This window comes from Sus scrofa, chromosome 17 (genome assembly GCF_054392235.1).
Source record: "Sus scrofa isolate SSC_HxYL_T2T_F1_AM1 chromosome 17, Sscrofa_HxYL_maternal_Yorkshire_Landrace_v2.0, whole genome shotgun sequence".
Taxonomy (NCBI): Eukaryota; Metazoa; Chordata; class Mammalia; order Artiodactyla; family Suidae; genus Sus; species Sus scrofa.
In genome coordinates, this window is record NC_139399.1 from 15,184,899 (window position 1) to 15,206,793 (window position 21,895).

A 21,895-nucleotide genomic window follows, 5' to 3' on the forward strand; every position below is an offset into this window, starting at 1 on the left:
GCTTGTTTGGAAAATTTAGCACAGCAGCAGCATTCAGAAGTAAATCCCAGCCCTACAACCTGCACAGAAAAAAGGCATAAACTGAATCTTATTACTTCTGCTGCTTCTGTTTCCTACACAATCCAACGTAACTGAAAAGAATTAAATTAATTTAACACTTACAGATTATTAGTTTATCTCAATAATTTCCCAGAACATTTTGTATGTGATTAGTTTAGAATATTTGTGTTTGGTAATTAGTCCAGCCACAAAAAAATGCCTGATTCCACAACCTCACTTCAAAGTGATGAAAGGATTATTCTTATGCACTAAATCCCACTGCCAAACACAGTTGGCCTGTTACCCTGGCAAGCTGTACAGGTACAATGTGGCATAAGGGCAGTGCATGCCATAAAGAGCTGGTGAGTTACAGTAAAGAAGAAATGATGGGCTCACGTAAACAAAAGACTGAGAACAGTCTTAAAGCAGGATTCCTCAGTTGCCACACTATTAACGTTTTGGGTCACTCAACACATTTTTGTCCTGTGCATGGTGGGATTCTTAACAGCATCCCTGGCCTTCACCAATTAGATGTCAGTAGCCCCAGCTCTGACAATCGAACACCTCTCCAGGCATAACCTGCCCTGATTGAGGACCACTGGTTTAAGTAAAATAATTTTTAAATGAAATCATGATCAATTGGTGCTTTATAAGTATTGTCCAATTTTTACAGGGCCTTGAAAAGTAGATACAATCAGTTCAGCTTAAAGAGAAATGCAACTAGTGTCAAGATGGAGCCAACAAGGGCCCAAGGCCGATCAACAGTCCTGGATTCAAATGCTAACTATGTCTGATCCTGTGCTGGGCCTTGGATATTGAACAGTGACCAAGACATAATTTTTGTCCTCAAGAAGTTTCCAGTCCTTTGATGTTTGGCTGAGGGGTTGTCATGGAGACAGAGAGTGCTATGGGGAGGTATCGGAGACTACTCTCTAGGCAGTCTTGGAATTGCAAGGAGAAGAGGTCAGAGTGACCTTTCTGGAGAAAGACCTGAGGGCTGAATTGGAATTTACAAGATTCATGGAGGCCAGGATGGGGTTTGGAGGTGAGAGCAGAGAGAAGAGCATCCCAAGGAGGGCAAGCAGGATTTACTAATGCCAGGACTTAAAAGAGAACATGGCATAGTTCAGGATGACGGGGGGAAAGGAGGAGAAAGAATTGATTGTGCTTCTCGATGTGTCTTAGAGAAAAATGATGAGCTTGAAATAAGATCAGTTATTTCCTAGGACCCTCATCATCTCTTGGAAAAAGCTTACCTGTGCTTCCAAGAAAATCCTGGTCTCTATATATGAGTCAGCCGTGGTGTGTGTGTGACAGTCAAATCGGTGCTGTGTTCATGACTAAGCAGTAAAAATGAAATAACACTGATATGAGATCATCTCAACCTGTTGAAAACAGAAAATAGTAGGTACTCAGTAGGCATCAATATCATTTATTTAATTTTGTTCCTGTTATTGCTTATCTCCATATAGCTTGGCATTTTTTCCAAACATTCACACATACACATCTAGTAAAAATATACACGATATCAAACTTCAGAGGTTTCTAAACTGTTACTCTTTTATTAAGCAAGAGGCACAAGGGGCCTCAGAAGTCTATTCAGAGTCTGAGGGATTTGAATCTCAAGAGCTCCAGAGCCAGTTTAGGTGAACTGTACGGAGGAGGCAGACATTTGAAAAAAAAGTCCAAGAGCAGACAGTTCTTTACAATGTGCTTCAGTTTGTATAAAAGATCCTTGCATGTGTGCCTCATGAGCATATTTTGTATATTATAACTTCCTTTCGATGAGTGTAAATTAAATACTTAACTGTGTCTCCAGATATAGTGAGCCAAATCTTCTCTTCCATGTTTTTCCACTGTCTTCAACTTGTAGTTTGAACTTCATCATTACACCTAAGGGATTTAGGAGAACAGGGAGGTATAGTGTGGTTTAAAGAAGCTCATTGACAGGACAGTCAAGAGATTGGGGTCTCTTGATACTTTATAAACAGCATGATTGACATTGTGCTGCCATAGATAAGTCACATGAATTGATTTACATATGTCCTGATCAACCTCACCAGGTTGTTATGGGAATAAAAACAATGGATTCATAAAAAAATACCTTAAAAAGTGAGATTGGTAATGAAAATATCTTTGTGTGTAAAGTTTGCATTTTATGGCTCCCAAATTCTAAGCTTCTCCATTTTTAAAAGTTTGAAATGTTCCCTCTGCCTCCACTAAAGAGAAAAAAGAACTTTCATGAGACCTCAGTCTCTTCTAGACCTCAGTAGATTCCTTTCTCAACCTCCTTCTCAGGCACTGGCACTTTTTTTTTTTTCCAAATGCCCACCCCGCAGCCAACCTCCTTTCTCCCTACTGGAACAAAATCATTACTATGTCAGTAACTGTAATTTATTTCATATTTAAAAAAAATTCAAATGCATCCCAAACTTTTCTTCGGCTGCATTTTCCTCTTTAGACACCATCTCATTTTTTTCCCCTCCTTTACAGCTAGAAATCTTCTAAAAGATACTTTGACACACAGTCTCTGTTTCCTCTTCTTCCATTAATGTGTCCATCCACCCCAATCTTCCTAGTCTGTCCCTAGATTTCCTAACATCCAAGTCACTAACTTCTGATCATTCTTTTCACTCCTCATCTAAGCTATCACTCACTTTCTTGCTGTGCTTTCTTTTGGAGAAGCTGTCTTCCTTTCCAGTCACTAGACTTTCCTCCCATCCCAACCTCTCCAAGGGTTTGGCTCCCCTCAGTGAGTCATGCAACTCTTCCTCTATACTTGGCCACTGAGTTTTGGAGTCCGTCAAGGTGCTCTCCTCAACCTGATTCTATTTTTATTATATAGTTTTCCCCACATAGGTGTCATCTATAGCCACAGTTCCAATAACCTCTGTGGTGGAGCTCACTGACCCCTGAAGATGTTTTCTTCTTTCCCACGGCAGCCTGGGAGAGAGTGTCCTTTATCATACCTGCCACCATTTGCAGTTATATTTCTCAGTCGCCCAGTGATGAACAACCACAGCCCTCATACTATTCTCAAACTAATGGGAGAAGAAACCGTACCTGCTTTACTCAGTCTTGAATTCTCAATGCCTAGCAGCGTTCTTGTCACATAATTGGCACGCAATCAAAGTGGATTTAACTGAAGGACTAAAAGATTGAAAGTAGAAACGAGTGAGTGGTAAAATTGTCATGGATTGTAGTCTACAATGGGACACCCAGTGTTTTCTTTCTTTTCTTTTCTTTTTTTTTTTAATTTTCCCACTGTACAGCAAGGGGGTCAGGTTATCCTTACATGTATACATTGCAATTACAGTTTTTCCCCCACCCTTTCTTCTGTTGCAACATGAGTATCTAGACATAGTTCTCAATGCTATTCAGCAGGATCTCCTTGTACATCTATTCTAGGTTGTGTCTGATAAGCCCAAGCTCCCGATCCCTCCCACTCCCTCCCCCTCCCATCAGGCAGCCACAAGTCTCTTCTCCAAGTCCATGATTTTCTTTTCTGAGGAGATGTTCATTTGTGCTGGATATTAGATTCCAGTTATAAGTGATATCATATGGTATTTGCCTTTGTCTTATTTTCTGATTATAAAAACAATTCCTGTTCCCTCAACTTAGTGTCTATTGATATGTCACCTTTTGGAGAAGTTTTCATTGATTGCCCTAGATTAAAAGTATCCTTTCCCATTATCTGCTCTCTCCTTAGACCCTGCTTTATTTTTTGTATAACTCATTACTATTGGATATAATCACATGCATATGTGTATATTTATTTTCTATATTTCCAGACTAATCAAATGGTTGAGGGGGAAGGGATGAGAGTAGCAGTCCCAGGAGGAAGGTTTTTTTTTTTTTTAAATACTGATATTGTTTAGAATTGAGTGATATTAAAAAGATGACTGACTTATCAGCAGGTAATTTTCTTTAATTCTCTACAGACAGCGCACACTTTTACTTGCATTCAGAACAGACCACACCCTCTTAGTGCACCAAGGTAAACCTCATCAGAAAGAGAGCTTTTGTTTTTTTTCATTGCTTTTTCTCATATTAGATAAATGAAAGGTCCATATAAGCATTTTGGAAAATAAAGATTAACATAAAAAGGAAAACAAAAAAATAGCCACTTGTAATGCCTTAACCCAAAGGTTCAAAATTTTTTCTTACGTTTTAACAAACTTTCTTCCATCTTTTTCTACATATTTTTTAACATAACTAAGAGCTTGAAATGTACTCACATATCTGAAATTTAATTTTTTTCCTTAATAAAAGGAAAGTAGTTAAATGGACACAATTTGAAAGCAGACAGCCACAGTTCCAATCCCTTGACAGCCGCTTATTGTCTTGTGAGATGTTAAGTCATATACTTAACATCTCTGAGCCTCAACTTCCTGATTTTAAAAATAGACTAATTACATAACTGCCTCATTGTATTGTTACAAAGGTTAAACGAGATAATCTATGTGCCTGGCTTGTGATAAATGAATGTCACACTTCCGGGGTATGCAGCCGCTAAAATGGTCCCCAGTGATCCTAGCCTCTGGGTATTTGCATCCTTGTGTAATCTCCCTTTGATCTTGGACTGTGACTCAATGCCAGAGAAGTAACTAGTGACTCAATGTCAAAGAATAGAATATAGCAAAAGGAATGGGGATATCATTTCTGAGAATTGGGTGTAAGGAGGGTGGCTTCTGTCTGGTATTAAATTCTCTTGCTCTCCTTAAACTCCAAGGGAAGCCAGCTGCCATGTGTGAGCTGTCGTAGGGAGAGGTTCCTTGTGGCAAGGAGCTGAGGGAGGCCTCTTGCTGATAGCCAGCAAGAAACGAAATTCGGACAACAGCATGAATGAACCTGGAAACCATCACATGAGATCACAGTTGTCATGATTGGTGTGCATGGGTTAGAAAAGGAGCTTTCCAGCATAGCAAGGTTAAGAGAAAAGAGTTTATTGAGATGAGAGATGCTGCTATCACAGTGGGACAATTTCCGGATAATCAGAGAGGGCTGACCCTAAGCATGTGGTCTTGTCTATTTTTATAGCCCAGTGAGAGAGGAGAGGTTTTTGTGATACACCTGCTGATCTGCTGACTCGTTGGGGGAAGAGGGGTCTTAGGATACACTTGCTTGTTTGTTGGGGGTATGTAAGACCCCTATAGGGGTGGGGTGAGGAGTGGGCCACATACCTTTCCTAGTAGGGGCAGTAAAGAGTAGGCCAGGATTCTCAAGGTGGGTGAGGGGGCCACTACAGTGATTTGGGTGGGGTGATGATAAGGGTCTGCTCCTTTTTGTCTTGGCCAGAGTCTTTGAGTTCTATCTCCCTGAAGAGGACTTGAAGCCCCACAACACTCACAGCCCACCCTGGACTGCAACATTTTGAGAGAGCGTGAGGCAGTGGCACTTAGATAAACCAGGCCTGGATCCCTGATCCACAGAAAGTGTGGGATAATAAATGTTTGTAGATTTAAAATGATGTCTACATTTTGAAGTACGTTGTTCTGTAGTTTTTATGAATGGGCAATTTCAAATGTTGGAGAATGTGGAGAGCCTTCTAGGATATAACAATTTTCTTTCCCACCAAGATTTTGAAGAAGAGATACAAAACAGGACTGGGAGATGGGAAGTCAATATACCTTCATTTAGTAGTAAAAGCTAAGCTTCAGTATGTGCCTTAGTGGGGTAGCCAAATAATCTTGCTAACTGAATATTAGAAGTAAGCAGACTTAAACACTATCATGGGTAGCACTGGATGAAGCAAGCTTTCTTGCATGGTTGGAAAGAAGATGACTCAGGAAAAAAATTCTGTCAATGGAGAGGAACAGAAAGCAGAAGTCCTATGCAAGCAGCTGGATCCCCAAAGGAAAAAAAGGCTAGAGCAGATCATATCCAGTTTTTCACCCCAAAGTTAGCAGCTATGCCAGGAGAAGCATGAGTCATGGGGCAGAATAAAACCAGGAGACAAAACTGTAGAGTTCCTTGCACCTAGGGAACATAATCAGTACTGATTAAGTAGTACTACTTTTCTAAATTCAGCCTTTCCAAACTACTTAGGAATATTGGTGTAACAGTTGTACCACATTTATCGTGAAAGTGTACTCCCGTTTATTAAACTAAGTACCTCCTACTAGAAATTTAGGTTATTTCAAACTTTTAGTGTTACAAATTTTGCTGCCATGAATGTCTTTCTCTTTATTTCCTCAGCATAACTCCACCCAAGGAGAATTGCTAACTCAAAGGTTATGAGTATTTAAGTGTTTCCTCTCTATATTGCTAGATTGGTCTCAAAAGTCTGATTAATTTTCACTCCTATCAGCAGTGTATAAAAATGTGCTTCTGACCCTTGAAACCTTGTATTTTAGACTTTATTTGATAATCTTTGCAAATTTGATAAGTGAATCATATCTTGTCCTTTTTTCAATTTGGGATTCTTTAATTCTTGGTAAGGGTGAAGAATTTTCATTGTTAATTGGTCATTTGTATTTATTTCCTTTCCGCTAAATTATCTGTGTGTGTCCACTGCTGGTGAATCTACAGGCATCAACCACCTCTATCCTTAGGCAAACACTCAATCACCCTCTCCTCTGGAACAGTGTGATCCCACAGAGAAAAGTCTCTTGGAAAATGCCACTGAAAGTTTTGGGTTATTCTTAATATTTCTATAATTCCTTTTTTCAAACTTATTTTTTCTGGAGTGTTTCATACTCTATTATGGCCCATAATAACACCTAATATAGCATGATACAGTGTCAGGTTTTGTTCTAAGGCCTTTCATAGACTAATATACCAAATCCTGGTATCCACCCTATGAAGCAGCTACTATTTTTATAGCTATTTTCAGAAGGGGAAGCTAATAGAGATTTAGTTGTTAGTTGTTTCAAACTTTTAGTGTTATAAATTTTGCTGCCATGAATATCTTTCTTTTTATTGCCCTAGGTAAAGCAGATAACAAGCAGCACAGCTGGGATCTATACTCAAGAGCTTCCATGCCAAGATCTATGAGTTTATCCACTAATCCACCCACTACTAGACCATGGTTAACCCCAGAGGATAATGGACTCAATTTTCCCTGACAAGTCATACTCAATAAATAATGTGTCTGAACATTAAAAATGATAAGGATTCTACCCTGCTCTGATAAGTTTTTAATAATAAAATGATTTATTTTCAAAATAGAAGAGTTTACTTTTTTTCTGATTTTAAATGATGTTCATATTTTGATGGTTGAAATGCTCAGGGATTGCAAAAAATACAAAAAAAGTTATGTAAGTTCATCCCTCAGAAGTAGAAAAAGCACAGGAAAAAATAGTCTATTTTGGTGTTGTTGCAACAAAATACGATAAAGTGAGGGAGGGAATTAAAAGCATAAAATCCTAGTTGCTCTAAAAGACACTCAGACCACCCTATGACTATACATATTACACTGTAACATTTAAATGTTACCAAAGAAACATATATATTGGGGGAAATTTAATTATTGAGGTAAAATCATTTAAAATTCAATTATAGAAAGGAGATTTCATTTAATTAAAGAAACAAAGCATTTAAAAACAGCCCAGATAATCTAGGATATTTGTGTTGCTTCTACTAATTCTATGCCCCTCTTCTATTTAGAACACTAATTTGTTCCATTTACATTAACAAGAAAGAACTTACCACACATTTAAGTTAATCAAATTTATGTAGTAATTCATGGGTGAATACAGTTTTGGTGTACACTACATCCCTAAAGCGATGCTATTAAAAACACTTGACTTCCATTTTACTGAATGCTCTAAAGTTATGGCAAATATTTAAGATTATTTAAGATTGCTTTTTGGTTAATAGAGCTATTTGAAAATCATACAATCCCCCATAACAGGATATGCATAGTGTTTTAAATGTCACATTTATTTAATTTGAAAAATATAAACAGTGATTTTTAAAGCCTAAAATAGTCTTTATTTGAAAACCCTTTTAAGCTAAATGTTGATTATTCTTCTAAAATCTTTAATTATCTCACACCTTAATTGTTAGTATTACAAAGTGAGAATTGATCCCAAATATATATTTTCTGGTCTTAAATTAACACCCATTTCACCTGTTTCAAAATACTGTGAAAAATTACACTTCACAACGTGGGACATAATATATTCAGGAAAAGGCAAGCACCATAATTTTAACCTCTGTGTAACAGTATACCTGGTTCCTGGAAGACATGCCACCAATAACTGTTGCCTATGATTTCTATTTAAAGGTAAGTATGTTAGATCTGGAATATGTTTTGTTTTCATACCAGTGTATTACCAAACTTCTCTTTCATTAAGTGTTTAAAATGCAGGGCCCTAAGAAAAACAAACCAAAAAAATACGCATATACATAACAATCATTTTGGCAGCAATCAAATGATTCCTCTGTACTTGACCTTTTTGACTCCCTTTCTTTAGAGATCAGATATTTGAATTCAAAACTAGAGGGTTTTTTTTTTTCTTTTTCTGTTTTTATTTTCTCTATCTTCCGTTAAATGTGCTAAGTATTGAGCTATAGTAAAGCTTCATGATATAGAAAAAAAGAGCAGAACTAAGGGTATAGCCTAACTTCACCTCTAACATCTAACTGTGAGAAAATTTCTGATTTGCAAAATAATAGGACTTAGTATTTTTACCTCATAATGCTACCTAACGAAGTCATGATATTACCTATCATCATCATATTTAATAACTGCCATGGCTCTTGTCTATTCTTTTAAGTACTCTGTCATTTCTTTTCAATGTTATTTTTATTTCTAATTATTCAAGGTAATCAAAGATGTGCTTCTTTCACAAATAGACTTCTGCAAAAAATAGAAAAATTCTAAAAATGTGAACGGGTAAAACCTAAAAAGATAAACATTTTGGAAAAGCTGATGAAGAGTGGAAAAGTTCCAAAATCGATGGCATGATGATGAGATACTGTGACAGTGAGGAAGTCTCATCTCTTCTATTTCTGGTTTTGTTCAGGGCTAGCCAGGGAACACGAGGGAATCAACAGCTTACATGATCTTATACACCCCATCTCTGCCGCTGGGCCTGAAGGTCCTTAGATACACCTCTAAGGTGTATGGGGAGGGAGTCATTCTGGCATTGAGATGCTTTGGACTGTACATCAGCCCTGGAGCAGGCAGGACATCCTGCACTGAAGCCAGGGTCATGATGCCCAGAGGGCAGCTATGGCCAGCCTCTGCTATGAATAATCACAGACTCCAGTCTTTCTCTGATCAGGGACCCTCTGTCCCATCTACACCAAATGTTGATTAGTGCTGACATTGAAACCAAGTTGTATACGCCCCAAGACTCACTTTTTAAAATCTGTTTATGCATGGTAACAAAAATCATAATGCTGTGCAGGACAAAAAAATAAACCCTGGCTAATATATGTGTTTTACCAACTCACGAACTAAATTAATGATTTTTTTCCTTAAAAATCAATGAAACAAGGAGTTCCCTGGTAGCTCAGTGGGTTAAGGATCCAACATTGTCACTGATGTGGCTTGGACCATTGCTGTTGTGGGGGTTCTATTCCTGGCCCAGGAACCTCCACATGCTGCAGGCATGGCCAAAATAATAATAATAACAATAATAAACCAGAAAATAATTCAAACAGAAACAAAACTATATTCTAAAACTATTAGAGCCAGTTATCAAGATATTTTTTCAAAACGAAGCCAAACTGAACCTATGATTTACTGGGTGGAAGTCCTTAGATAACCCAGTGATAATATACTTGGAAGAGCTTTCAGAAAGAAGGCAAGCCCCCAATATTAAGTGAGAAGCTCTGAATTTTCGCACATCCCCTTTGATCCCCTAATTACACTGAGGCTTGAAGCATGACTTGCACCTGTGGGAAAAGGATCTGCTCCCTCCAACTGGAATTCTGTCACATGCCCCCTCCATCCTCTCCATACTCAGAGACCAAAAAACCCATCAAAGCCCAAAGGGATTGATCTCTCCACCACGAAAGCTATAATTTTCTCCATTGCGCTTCTCTCTTCCATTTGGGAACTTATCAAACATATTATCAAGACCTCTTGTGACTGTCTTTAAACTGTCTTAAAACAACATGAACAAGGCATGGTACATTTACAATCCCTAAATCCCTACTAGATACAGGGTTTATGTGAATACAGCAGCATGTCCTACCAAAAGTCCTGAACCAAGAGGAGCTTCCGGCCACCAAATGGTAATTCTTCAAGTGGATAGCCACTGGAATCTCTCCTGAAATTGCCTTCTCGGTCCCTCGATAGGGGAACCATCCTAAGCATTGTGTTTTCATGCAACTGTGCGCAAAGGTGCAAAGTGATTAAGAGCAAGGAAGAGTCTCCTTGTTCCCTTCAATCTTTGAAGGAAGCTCCAAAATCTTCCTGTTATAGCTCATTGCCCAATGGAGATCATGCCTACTTCTAGAATCTCCGTACCCTAAGAACCAAATCAAGGTGCTGGTGGGAAAGGAAAAAAAAAGGGTCGGGGTAGGATGTTTTAGATATTGTATCTAGTTTAGATGAACATATGTAACACAACCAACCTATAAGGAAGGGGAAGATTTTGATCTTTTAGCAACAGCCGCAAACCCCCCTGAGGTTCGAATACACTAAGTAACTTGTCTTAGACCACAGGACTAGACAGGAGTGGAGCAGGATTGAAATTCAAGATTCTCCTGCTCTAAATAGATTCATTCTTAATATTAAGTTCATATATTAATTTCCCTTTTGACTGTTAAATAATTTAATGGAAGTGGGTATGTTTGCTTCAGCTTTGTATATGTACATATTTATTGTATAAATAAAAAATAACTCCCTCAACTCTATTCGGCAAGATATTAATTTCCATAAAGATATTGAAAGGCTTAAGCAGAATTTACAATAGAAAGAGAATGGAACTTCAGAAAATAGTAAGCATTGAATACGGAGTAGATAGGGAGCCAAGGGGACTTAACTGTATTTTAAAACACAAAGCAAGCTACTAGTTATATGGCAAGAAAATTATTAGTATTAATAATGAATGACAATAACACACCAGCAGTTACCGTGATTCCTATAGTCTTTTCTGTTGGTCTAATGATGTAGGAAACAAGGTATTATTTATTCTAATTTTGCTATAGACTTCTATATTATACTACTAATGTGTCTTAACAAATTTTAGGATTACTTGTGATAATCTAAATGGTAATAGAGACACCAACATATACCTAAAGCAGTGGGTGACCCAGAGACCTTTTACAGTAGAATATTTTTGAGCAGACTTGTTTTGCTTATGCTAATGGTAAAATGAGTTTGCTTTTTAAGGCACATTTCAGCGGGTCTAAATGCAGCAGAGTCCCTGAAGGAACCAAGTATTAAATTAACTCTCCTTTGTATAGTTTTAAATTCTCACAGTGACTGTTTGATTTTGCAATTTTTCTCACTGCCTGGTAAGGGCAAATTCTTTACATTAAAATGCTATGTTCAAAACTGGGACTGCTATTAGTAACTGGAAGCATTTACCCAACAATTATTTGTGCAATTATTTGTATTTTTTAAAACAAGATGTCTTTCTGTCAAATGAGCACTTGTGGCATAGACTTCCATCCTAAGAATTAGTTAAACATCAAGAAAAACCAGCATGCATTCATAAAGAATCAAAGTCTTTTTTAACTTCCATAAAGTCTCATGTTCAAAGGTAGGGTTTATGCAGAATTTCATTTAGAAATATATCTATAATCACTGCGTTTGTACCTTCAAACTGAGCATAAGGCTTCAGGCTGCAATATACACCTACACATTACAGCTGCCTAAGTTCTTCCATCTCTTTTTAAATTCTCTTCTTACTTTTAATTAAAATGCATTAAAGAAAGAAAAAAAACAAATGGTTGTTGAAAGTAGCATTTGAATGGAAACGATTGCTCTAAACGCTGCTGTTTAGGAAATGTATGGCATGGGGTACAGCTTTGCAAGGCGTCAACAAGTACCCACAAAATAACATGAGTATCATTGATTATGAGGCTGAATGGAGGGAAAAGGACGGTTTCTGGGATCTGACTTCCAGATGGAACTTCTCAGTTTATGAGCTAAAGCACCCCCTGAATCTTTCTCTTTTTGTAATCATTTGTGTTTTCATAAAATGTGGAAATGTATATAACACTGAGTTGATTTTCTATTGCTGCTGTAGAAAACTAGCTCAGACATAGTCGTTTAAATAATACAGATGTATCATCTTAGAGTTCTAGAGGTCAAAAGTTTCAAATTATCTCTCTGGGCCTAAAGGTAAACTGTTGGGAGGATCTCATGCCTTTCTGGAGGCTCTGGAGGAGAACTGGTTTCTTTGCCTTCCCCAGCTTCTGGAAGCTGCCCTTATACCTTGGCTCATAGCTCCCTCATCTTCAAAGCCAGCGCCGGCCAGTCAAGTCACATCCTGTCCCTCTGACGCTCACTCTTCTAACACACGCCTACACACCTAATCAGGTTTCTGAATCAATCCTATCAGAGAGAGGCAAAGCTTTTTCACCCTGATTTCCAAGGATTCACCTTTTAGTCGTTGTTGCTAAATCCAGTCTTATGTAGTTTCCTTGCTGAAGCCATTCTAACCCCAACGACGCTAATTCTGACAAAAAGGTTATGGTTACATCTGCAGGTAAAAGTCTAAGTCTCCCTTCAATATAGGCCTACACCATGCATCCTGGTTCATTTATAGATTCATAGTCTGAGGACTCATAACTATACCTTATGTTTTGATTCTAGAAAGATCTGAGACTCTGTCCTGCATGTTGATGATGTTGGTTTTAGAATGTAAGAGCTTGCACACTCAAATTAATGTGGCACAGCTATTGAGAAGATAATTATGTCCATCACACAGAGTTTTGTTCCATGGAAAATGGAAGAATACACTCTGTCTTAATTAACATGCTCAACCTAAAACAGCTAAAGAATGTTGAGCTTCTTAGGCAGCCAAATTCCCTAAAAGTTTTATTCTTCGGCAACATTAAATTATTGCAATAAATATTTACGAAATATGTATTATGTGCCAGGCTTAGCTTTAGGCACAGGGGGTACATGAGTGTACAAAAGAGAAAAATGACTTGAGTCTAACATGTTTCATGTTTCAGAGCAGCGCATTCAGGAAACCTCAGATAAAAGAATTTGTCATAAGAATTCTCTGCGCAGGAAGTAAGCAAGCACAGGCTGCCTTCCTCATGGTCTTGTTCTTCCCTAGGCCTGCTTCTCCTTCAACTTGTATTCAATTTCATTATTTACCTTTTCATGTGTTCTTTTATCAGCATTCACCCATCATTCCAAGAATGAAAGCTCAAAGAAGGCAGAGAATTTTATCTATGTTGGTCACTGCGGCTTCTTCATGGCTTAAAACAGTGTCTGGTGCCTAGTAGATCCTCAAGATTTTATTTGTTGGATGAATGAATAAATAAGTGAACTTTGCCTCTTCATCCACTACTGGCTGCTCTCCTCCTTGGCTCATACTTTATCCAGTTTCCATGGCCTATGTGTTCCACGGCAGCTACTGAACAGAGGGAAGTCTTAGTATTTTATACCTTTAGCTCTCATAGCTTTTGCTTCTTCATCTGTAAAATGAGAGTAATAAAGGTTTTATTAGTTATCTACTGCTGTATAATAAATGACCTCCAAATTTAGCGGCTTTCAACAATTTAAAAAACAATTAAAAGTATTATTTCACATAATTTCTAGGGGCCAGGAATCTGGGAGTGGCTTAGCTGGGTTCCTAGAACTAGGGTCTACTAGACAAGGTCTCTCATGAGGTTGCAGTCAGGAGACTGAAGTCATCAGAGGCTTAAATGGGGCTGGAAAAATTACTTTCCGGTGGCTCAAAAGCCAGTTCAGGTGGTTGACAGGAGACCTTCAATATGTGGTCTTTTTCATAGAACTGCCTGAGTGTCCTAATGACATGGAGCTGGCTTCCCTCAGAGAGTGACCCAACAATAAGCAAGGCAGAGGCCACGTAGCAGTGTGATCTAGACTCAAAGTCACACAGCATCCTTTGTATGAAATCCTATTGTGGACGTGAGTCAGCCCTGTTTGCTGTGACAGGAGAGCACACAAGGATGCCAATTCCAGGAGGCAAGGAGCATTTGGCATCATCATCTTCAAGTCTGGCCACCAGAAGATACTGGTAGGGTGGTGGTCGGCATTGAAATAAATCTTACACGTAAAGTACCTGGCATGGTGCCAAGCACACAGTAATTAGGAAATGTCAGCTCCACTTGGTTGCTCAGGCTTCAGTGAACTTTTATCACACTGGTAGAAGATTCCCTCTCAGTGCTTCCTGCCGACATTCTGCCTTTGCCTATGGAATTCATACTTCTTTCTCATCCAGTCATTCATTCAACAAATCTGCTATCCTCAAATACTACAGAACTATGACAACTTTATCCACCTAAAATGTGCATCCTTGGCACTTGTCACATGGTGAAATAATGACTCTAAATTTCTGGTCTATCCCTGCAGTATTAGAATTTCTTGGCACCTGTGCATTGATATTATCTTCCAGATTTCCAGAGTACAGCTGGGGTCTGCCAGTGGTAAGTAAATTGGCCACCTTTTCTAACCCATTCTGATAACTTTGACCCTCTCAACATTACCTTCTATGCTTCTGGTCTTTCTCTACCCTATCATGGCCTCAGCTTGGGTGTTATGGAAGCAGACCACTGGGGTCGACCACTATTGCAGAAATAAAAGAGATAAGAAAGCAAATGAGAACAAGTCTTTGATAAGAGGACTGAAGACCAAGCTGGGAACATAGAAAAACAAATCTTTCTAAAATGATCTTTTCATCAAATCTGAGATTAATTAGAGGAAAAAGAAGAAATTTTGTAAACCTCATTCCTCTTGATTTTTTGAATTATAAGCTGTTTATGAGCACTCTCCTATAAGCATTATTTTGCACATTTGAAGAAATGAATCACAAGCTTCCCCTGAAGCCAGCACCTGTTCAATTTTGCATTGCCAGCAAGGGGGGCCACAGGGGTCAAGGCCTCACTCCAGGGAGTGAGCAGAAGATTAAACTTCAGCTGGAATGATGGGAGAAGCTGGTCTGCTGAGTCAATACCAAGGACCACGTTTAATTTGATGTTTTCCACACACGATCAAAATTGCTTTTTTTTCCTATCTGTAGAGCTATTGCCTCCTCTGCTTTCTTTTATGGGTTCCCTGTAGAGTGTGTGTTATGCTCTAGTATTTGAAATTGATTGTGCAGATTCTATTTCAAGGGTGATAATAAACCTGGTACAAAAGCTGGGGTTAGTGAAGGTGACTATTAACCTTTCTTCTAATACGGTTGATGGATTTTTGCCTTGTGGCACCAACTGATTCCCAGTGTGATCTGCTGATGACTTCAATTTAAATATCACCTATAGATAAAGAATCAGAAAAGAAAGATAAATCGTTGTCTGAATTTTTGCAGGGAGTGCTAAAAGGAGTTATCCTTCATTATGGCCAGATTATTATTACGCATTTTGCCATTACTGAATTCATAGATAAATTAAAACCTTTTATTATCTGCCATGTAGGGATTAACACCTATAGAATAACACATTTCTCATTTGCTTATGAAGCTAAAGATCAAAGTGCTAAAAGACTTGAAGCAATTATAAGATCAAAATGACTCTTTCCATTGTATGGTGAAAAGAATTTAAGTTTTAGAATTAGATAAATCAGACTTATTGTCCTGTCTGGGAGTAGTAACTTAATTTCAGCCTTGGTTTCTCTGTCTGCGGAGAGAAAGAAGAATTCCTGCTTGTCAGTTCTGTTAAGGTTAAGTTAGTTAACATCTGCAGCACCTAGAAGAATACTAGGTGGATGCTGAAAAAAAATTGTGTGATTTCTTGGAGTTCCTGTAGTGGCTCAGTGGATTAGGTATCCACGAGATGTGGGTTTGATGCCTGGCCTCGCTCAGTGCGTTAAGGAGCTAGTGTTGCTCTGAGCTGTGGTGTGGGTCACAGATGTGACTCAGATCTGGCGTGGCTGTGGCTATGGCTGTGGTGTAGGCTGGCAGTTTGACCCCTAACTTCCATATGCCACAGAGGTGGTCAAAAAAAGAAAAAAAAAAATGTGAGTTCTCTTCCAGAATGGTTTTTACAGCATAATGTACAGGTTTTCTTTTTCTTTTTTTTTTTTTTTTTTATTTCTGGGTGTAAAGAATCTTAGGTTCTACTCTCATTTGTTGTAACAGATTTCCTTCCGATAATGTATTGTCCTTCAGATAAGGGGACAAATGAATTACTCAATATCTGACTGGGAAATAGATTTTTGGACTTATTGTCATCTTCAAATGTGGATGTAGATTGGATTACGACTGTTTTGACATTAGTAAAAGTATATACAGGAGTTCCCAGCGTGGAACGGTGGTAGCAAATTCGACTAGGAACCATGAGATTGCGGGTTTGATCCCTGGCCTCGCTCAGTGGGTTAAGGATCCAGCATTGCCATGAGCTGTGGTCGCAGACACGGCTCAGAACTGGTATTGCTGTGGCTCTGGTGTGGGCTGGCAGCTGCGGCTCCATTTGGATCCCTAGCCTGGGAACCTCCATATGCCACAGGTGTGGCCCTAATAAGAAGACAAAAAAAGCAAACAAATAAAAATATATACAACAATTATAGCTGTTCATTATATGGCAGTTTTTGTGGGCACTTTGTGCTCTGTTTACTATTTCAAGGGGAAATCCAATAAATTTCATTTTTGTAGTTTAAAAAAGATTTTATTTCCAAATGATTTATCAGCTAGAAAAACTATAAACCTCCTGACTCAAGACTTCGGTAAGGAAGAGATTTGATGCCTCTTGTAAATTCTCCATCACAAACAAAATCAACATTTCTGTGATATAAGAATCACAACTTGACCATTATCAGGCACTATATGCATGCATTTAAGTGTCCAAAGTTAGGATCAAAAAGATATCCAACAAGGACCAACTGGGACTATGACACAAGAGTCTAGCTTGAATTTAGAGTTACGTAGGAATTACTATGTAAGGGGAATCATGACTGTCATGGGTTGCAAATAAGTATGCATCTAGATAGCTTAAAGCAACATTTCAAAAATGGATATATGCTGTATCAGTATAGTTTTTTTGTCCAAGTAGAAAACCAAACCTCTTATTTCTTGATATTACACTTTTGGGGAGTAGGAGAAGAAAAAGAAATTTATTTAAGAATTTTCAAAAATAATGTTGAAAACAACACAAAGCCCCAGGAATCTCAGGGATATGATAATAATTGTTCAAAAGCTGCATCTTTGACTGAAAAGGATAGAGGTGGAGAGCAAATCTAAAAAGGCTCAAGATTTTGAACACTTCAAAAGCTTAAAAATGTGAAAGACAGACTCAGAGACATTTTTATTGAAACATCTCCCTTGTGCTGAAGAAATTAATACATATCCAAGGCTATGGCATATGTATGTTTGTGTTGGAAAATAGCCTAATGTGTTTAATGCAAATTCTTAAAGTAATGTATTCAAGGCATTGTATGCTTCTCATCCATGGTATAAATTTGGATTAAGCAGCAGAACAGAAGGTTTGCTTCATTCATTATGGGAAAAAATAATTGAACCATCAATGAGTAAAAAGTGCTAATGGACACAACTCAGTAAAATGTCTTTTCACCCTAATCCCCGGCAGTCAGATTCCCTGGATTTGGGGTGCCTGTGAATGCCTGGAGGAGGATGGAGAACCGTGGCCTTCCCTGTGAATCTGTCTGAATTGACATGGGCTTGACTTCTCGCTGGGTTTGCCTGCTCAGCTGATTTTGCAATTTTGCTTTCTCCTAGAGTTTCTGTCTTTCAGGACCTGAAACACTTTTTCTCTCTACATACTGAATTTTATGACTAAAAGATAACTAAAATACAAAGATGGCAGGAGAGGGGAAAGGGCTACAGGCATGCTTAGCAAAATCTTGGCAGAAACTAAAAAAAAAATGTTTTCTTGCTAGAAACTGGTTTGACTACTTAAATCTGGGTGTGTGTAGGGAAATTTTATAAATTCAGGATTGGGACTGCTGGAGAGGCCAATTTTGTTGCCTTGGCCTTTGTTCTAGAAAGAATATGCTTAGTTTGTTTTGGGTTTTTTTTTTTTTTTTTTTTTTTGTCTTTTTTTTTTTAGAGCCACACACATAGCATATGGAAGTTCCTAGGCTAGCGGTTGAATCAGAGATGCAGCCGCCCTACACCACAGTCTCAGCAATGCCAGATCCGAGCCTTGTCTGAGATCTATACCATAGCTCACAGCAATGAGCAATCCATAACCCACTGAGAAAAGCCAGGGATTGAACCCGCATCCTCATGGATACTAATTGGGTTTGTTACCACTGAGCCACAACCGGAACTCCCAGAATTTTTTTTTTTTTAATTGCTTGAAAATTTCACATAGACTCATTGATTTTTTTTATGAACCAAACCTGACTTCGACACTTAATTCTGCCGATCATTATGTGCCCTCTGCCACCTTCCCTCTTTAAGCCCTTGTTTCCTTGTCTGGAAAACAAAATCCTAATAGTCCCTATTCCTCACGTTGTGAGAATTAGATTGGGTTTCCTTTGCATTCAAAGCACAAGTGATTGTTACATATTAAGCCGCAAAACTTTTTAATTTTTTTACCTTTATTCTCTGTAGATGTTGGTTCTCTTCTGTTTTTCCTAGAAGAGTTCTGAGCAGTTTTCTTGCCTTCTCATCAACATCTTTACTCTGAGAAAACCATTCTTCCAGGTACCTGTGGAAACACACAAAGGAGGTCTATGACTTTCCAGAGCTCCCTCTCAAGTGGGGTAACTCTGCACAAAATAACTTCAAAACCACAGTGTGGATTGTTAGAGCAGAGACATAAAATTGCTAACTTAAGGAGTTTCAGAGGAAGGCCTGGCTGTATAATTTGGAGGTCTAGTGCAAAATGAGAATAGAGAGGCCCTTGTTCAAATTTCAAGATGGCCAGAGCAGAGCATTGAACCAGGCAGGCGCCATTTCTGAGTACGGGGCCCCATTGGACTTTGTGTGTCTCACACCCATGCAGCAGGTCCTGACCGGATGGCCATATTCTTTTCATGCAAGAAAATCTACTGTTGAAAGATATAGCAGCTCAACTTGACATGGAAGAATGGACAGAACATTGAAGAATGGGTAGAATAGTCTGGGCAAAAGAGAATAATTGTGTCAAGCCACTATGGAATTAAAAGTAGGGTTTTTAAAAGTGAGACTTACAGGGGCAAGTTGATTTGACAATTTGGAGGAAAGGGAGATGAGGAGCTAGTAGAACTAAGTTCAAATTTTCTACCAAAACAAAGCAATCCAGGAGTTCCCTTTGTGGCTCAGTGGGTTAAGAAGCCAACTAGTATCCATGAGGATGCAGGTCCTATCGCTGGCCTCCTTCAGTGGGTAAGGATCCTGCGTGGCCATGAGCTGTTGTGTAGGTTGCGGCCATGAGCTGTTGTGTAGATTGCAAACATGGCTTGGATTTTGAGTTGCTGTGGCTGTGGTGTAGGTCGGCAGCTGCAGCTTCGATTTGATCCCTGGCCAGGGAACTTCCCTATGCTGAAGATGCAGCCCTAAAAAGAAAAAAAAAAAAAAAAAGCAATATCAATCTGATCTTGAGAATATATGCAAGATCAGATCAATTCAGGAAGATGTCTCTGGTGGCAGAAAGACCAGAAGGATTGCTTTTATGAAAAAGGGAAAGGAGTATGGGCAGAAGGAACTTTGAACGTGAAAGTGACTTGTTTCTTACTCAGAGAGTAGAAATGCTCTTCTCCTTCTATTTCTCTGAAATCTGATGTGTGCTGGTTTTTTTTTCCTTCCCTCACACAAAGCAACGATCTGTTTCTGTTTTGAAGACATCTTCAATTATACAATGCAGGCCACAGAAAAACATAATGGAATTTTAACCAGATTGTTTTTCCCTCTATAGACAGCTTTTCAGGAACATCTCCATTCTGGTTATAGAAGGAAAGCTTGAAAATACCCCCAAAGTGCATTAAAAACCTATCACCTTTTCTTGGCCTTTCAAACTGAATTGTGCTCCAGAAACACCATGTCATTGCGTATTCCAGGCCATGCATTGAAGACAACAGGGGTGAAACCCTTGCCCTATCCATTGCTGAACAGAAGTGCAAGTCTGTGCACGTCTGTGTGTCTGCCTCTTGTCCTGACAAACTGTCTTCAGTAGTAGGAAATTAAAACCTTCTTCCTTCCTTTTCTGTTTTTCTTATAATAACTCAGCCTTGAGTCAGAGGTACATGTTCAGCCTCCCCAAAGCGCTGCTGTCATGCAGAAGGCGTTCCTTTTGTTCCCTAATTTATCAAGTCTTAAGGAAAGCTAAAATGTTCAGGACCAGAGGGAGAGCATCAGCCATCCCCCGAGAGTGGAGAATGCAACTGGGGAGCTGTTTTTCAGCATCTATATAATGCAGGGACTAGAGCTTCATCCGTGCTGCAGATCCCAAAGAAACGGGAGCAAAGGATGAATATGTGTTCATGTCAATGGAAATTCTTAAAACTAATTACAGGTTTTAAGGAAGGACTCTCCTTAAGGTAAAAATTCAGAACTTTTGTTTTCCTTTTGCTCCTCCAATAAATTTCTACTGTCTCTGTTAAACTAGGCAAATGACTTAAGTCTCTTCAAACCTCGGATTCCTCAAGAATAGATGCTTGCTAGGATCCCTGAGCCTTAGAACATGGGTGCTGACATTCTCTGCCCAGGGGATCTCTGTCCCAGGTGCCCACAAAGGGGAGAAGATGGGAGGACCCACATTCTTGCCCAAATATGTGCCCACACAACGCCCGTGCCCTTGAGTGCAGCACTTACCTCTCTAAATGTCTATATTTCTTAAACGAGCCTAGTTACCCTTGTCATTTTCTCCAGGAAACGATGCAGATTACAGGCAATAATTAACATTCCTCTAACCATGTGCAGCCAGTGTAGGATTGAGTCAGCAGCTGCTGGTCAAGCTCAATCAGACTGGTGGTGGGAGGGGAACAGGATGGAGACAGGGGGAGGAGAATGCAGATTCAGACACATCATGAAAAACCTGAATTTCTAGGGCTCTAAGAACAGGGCTGAGCCTCCTTTTAAACTAGCATTTCCTCTGTAGGTCTATTTCATAATTCCAACCAGATTTTAATACTGTTTCCTCATTTTAGCTGCTTTTTAAAAACCACAACCATTCACTTCACTTCTTGCATTTCTCACATGCTATACACACACACTAAAGGAATGTCTCATATTTGCACTGAAATAATTTTGCTATTTGAAATATGCATGACAGTAGGAGCTAGGCAGAGCGGCCCTCAGGAAATTTCTATTATCTGAAGTCTGAATTGCAGAAAAAGAGCTACATCAAAATTCCTTATTATGCCAGAGAGCTAAGAGAATAACGTGGCAGGAATCTCAGATGGTCCAGGAAACAAAGGCTTCTCTGGTGACCACAGATGTAATAGGTGTGAGTATGAGAGAGATGCAGGTATTTGTTGCTGTCCTGGAGAAGGTAATGGGGTGAGGATGGGCAGTTTCCTTAGATCATTTTCCACTCAGTGGCTTTTGGGTAATACCTCCAAGAAGGTGCCAAGAATAACTCGGAACTTTTTGAGCTGCAAGAATGGAGAAAAATATACTGCATGGTTAAGGGCAAGAATATTGTAACAAGTCCTTCCACAGTGCCAGTGATACAAGGTCTATAGATTTTATAGTTATTGAAATATGAGAGGGCAGATAGCTATCGATAAACAGTAATAACAGAACCTGGTATCAGTAATGTCTCACAGTCTACACTCTCATTTGTATTATTTCTCCCTTTATAGTGCATATTGAAAACAAAACTCAAAGAGGCTTAGCGATTTGCCCCAAGTCACATAGAAAGAGGCAGA

At 38.9% G+C, this 21,895-nt stretch overlaps 1 long non-coding RNA gene across 1 annotated transcript; it reads right to left on the reverse strand.

The window, feature by feature from the left end:
• Positions 1-8,490: 8,490 nt before the first annotated feature.
• Positions 8,491-20,983, reverse strand: LOC106506594 (uncharacterized). Its single transcript, XR_001301998.3, has 3 exons — positions 20,838-20,983; positions 18,642-18,753; positions 8,491-13,599 (listed from the first exon to the last, which is right to left on the reverse strand). It is a non-coding gene; the product is annotated as an uncharacterized LOC106506594 (long non-coding RNA).
• Between the last annotated feature and the right edge of the window lie 912 nt (positions 20,984-21,895).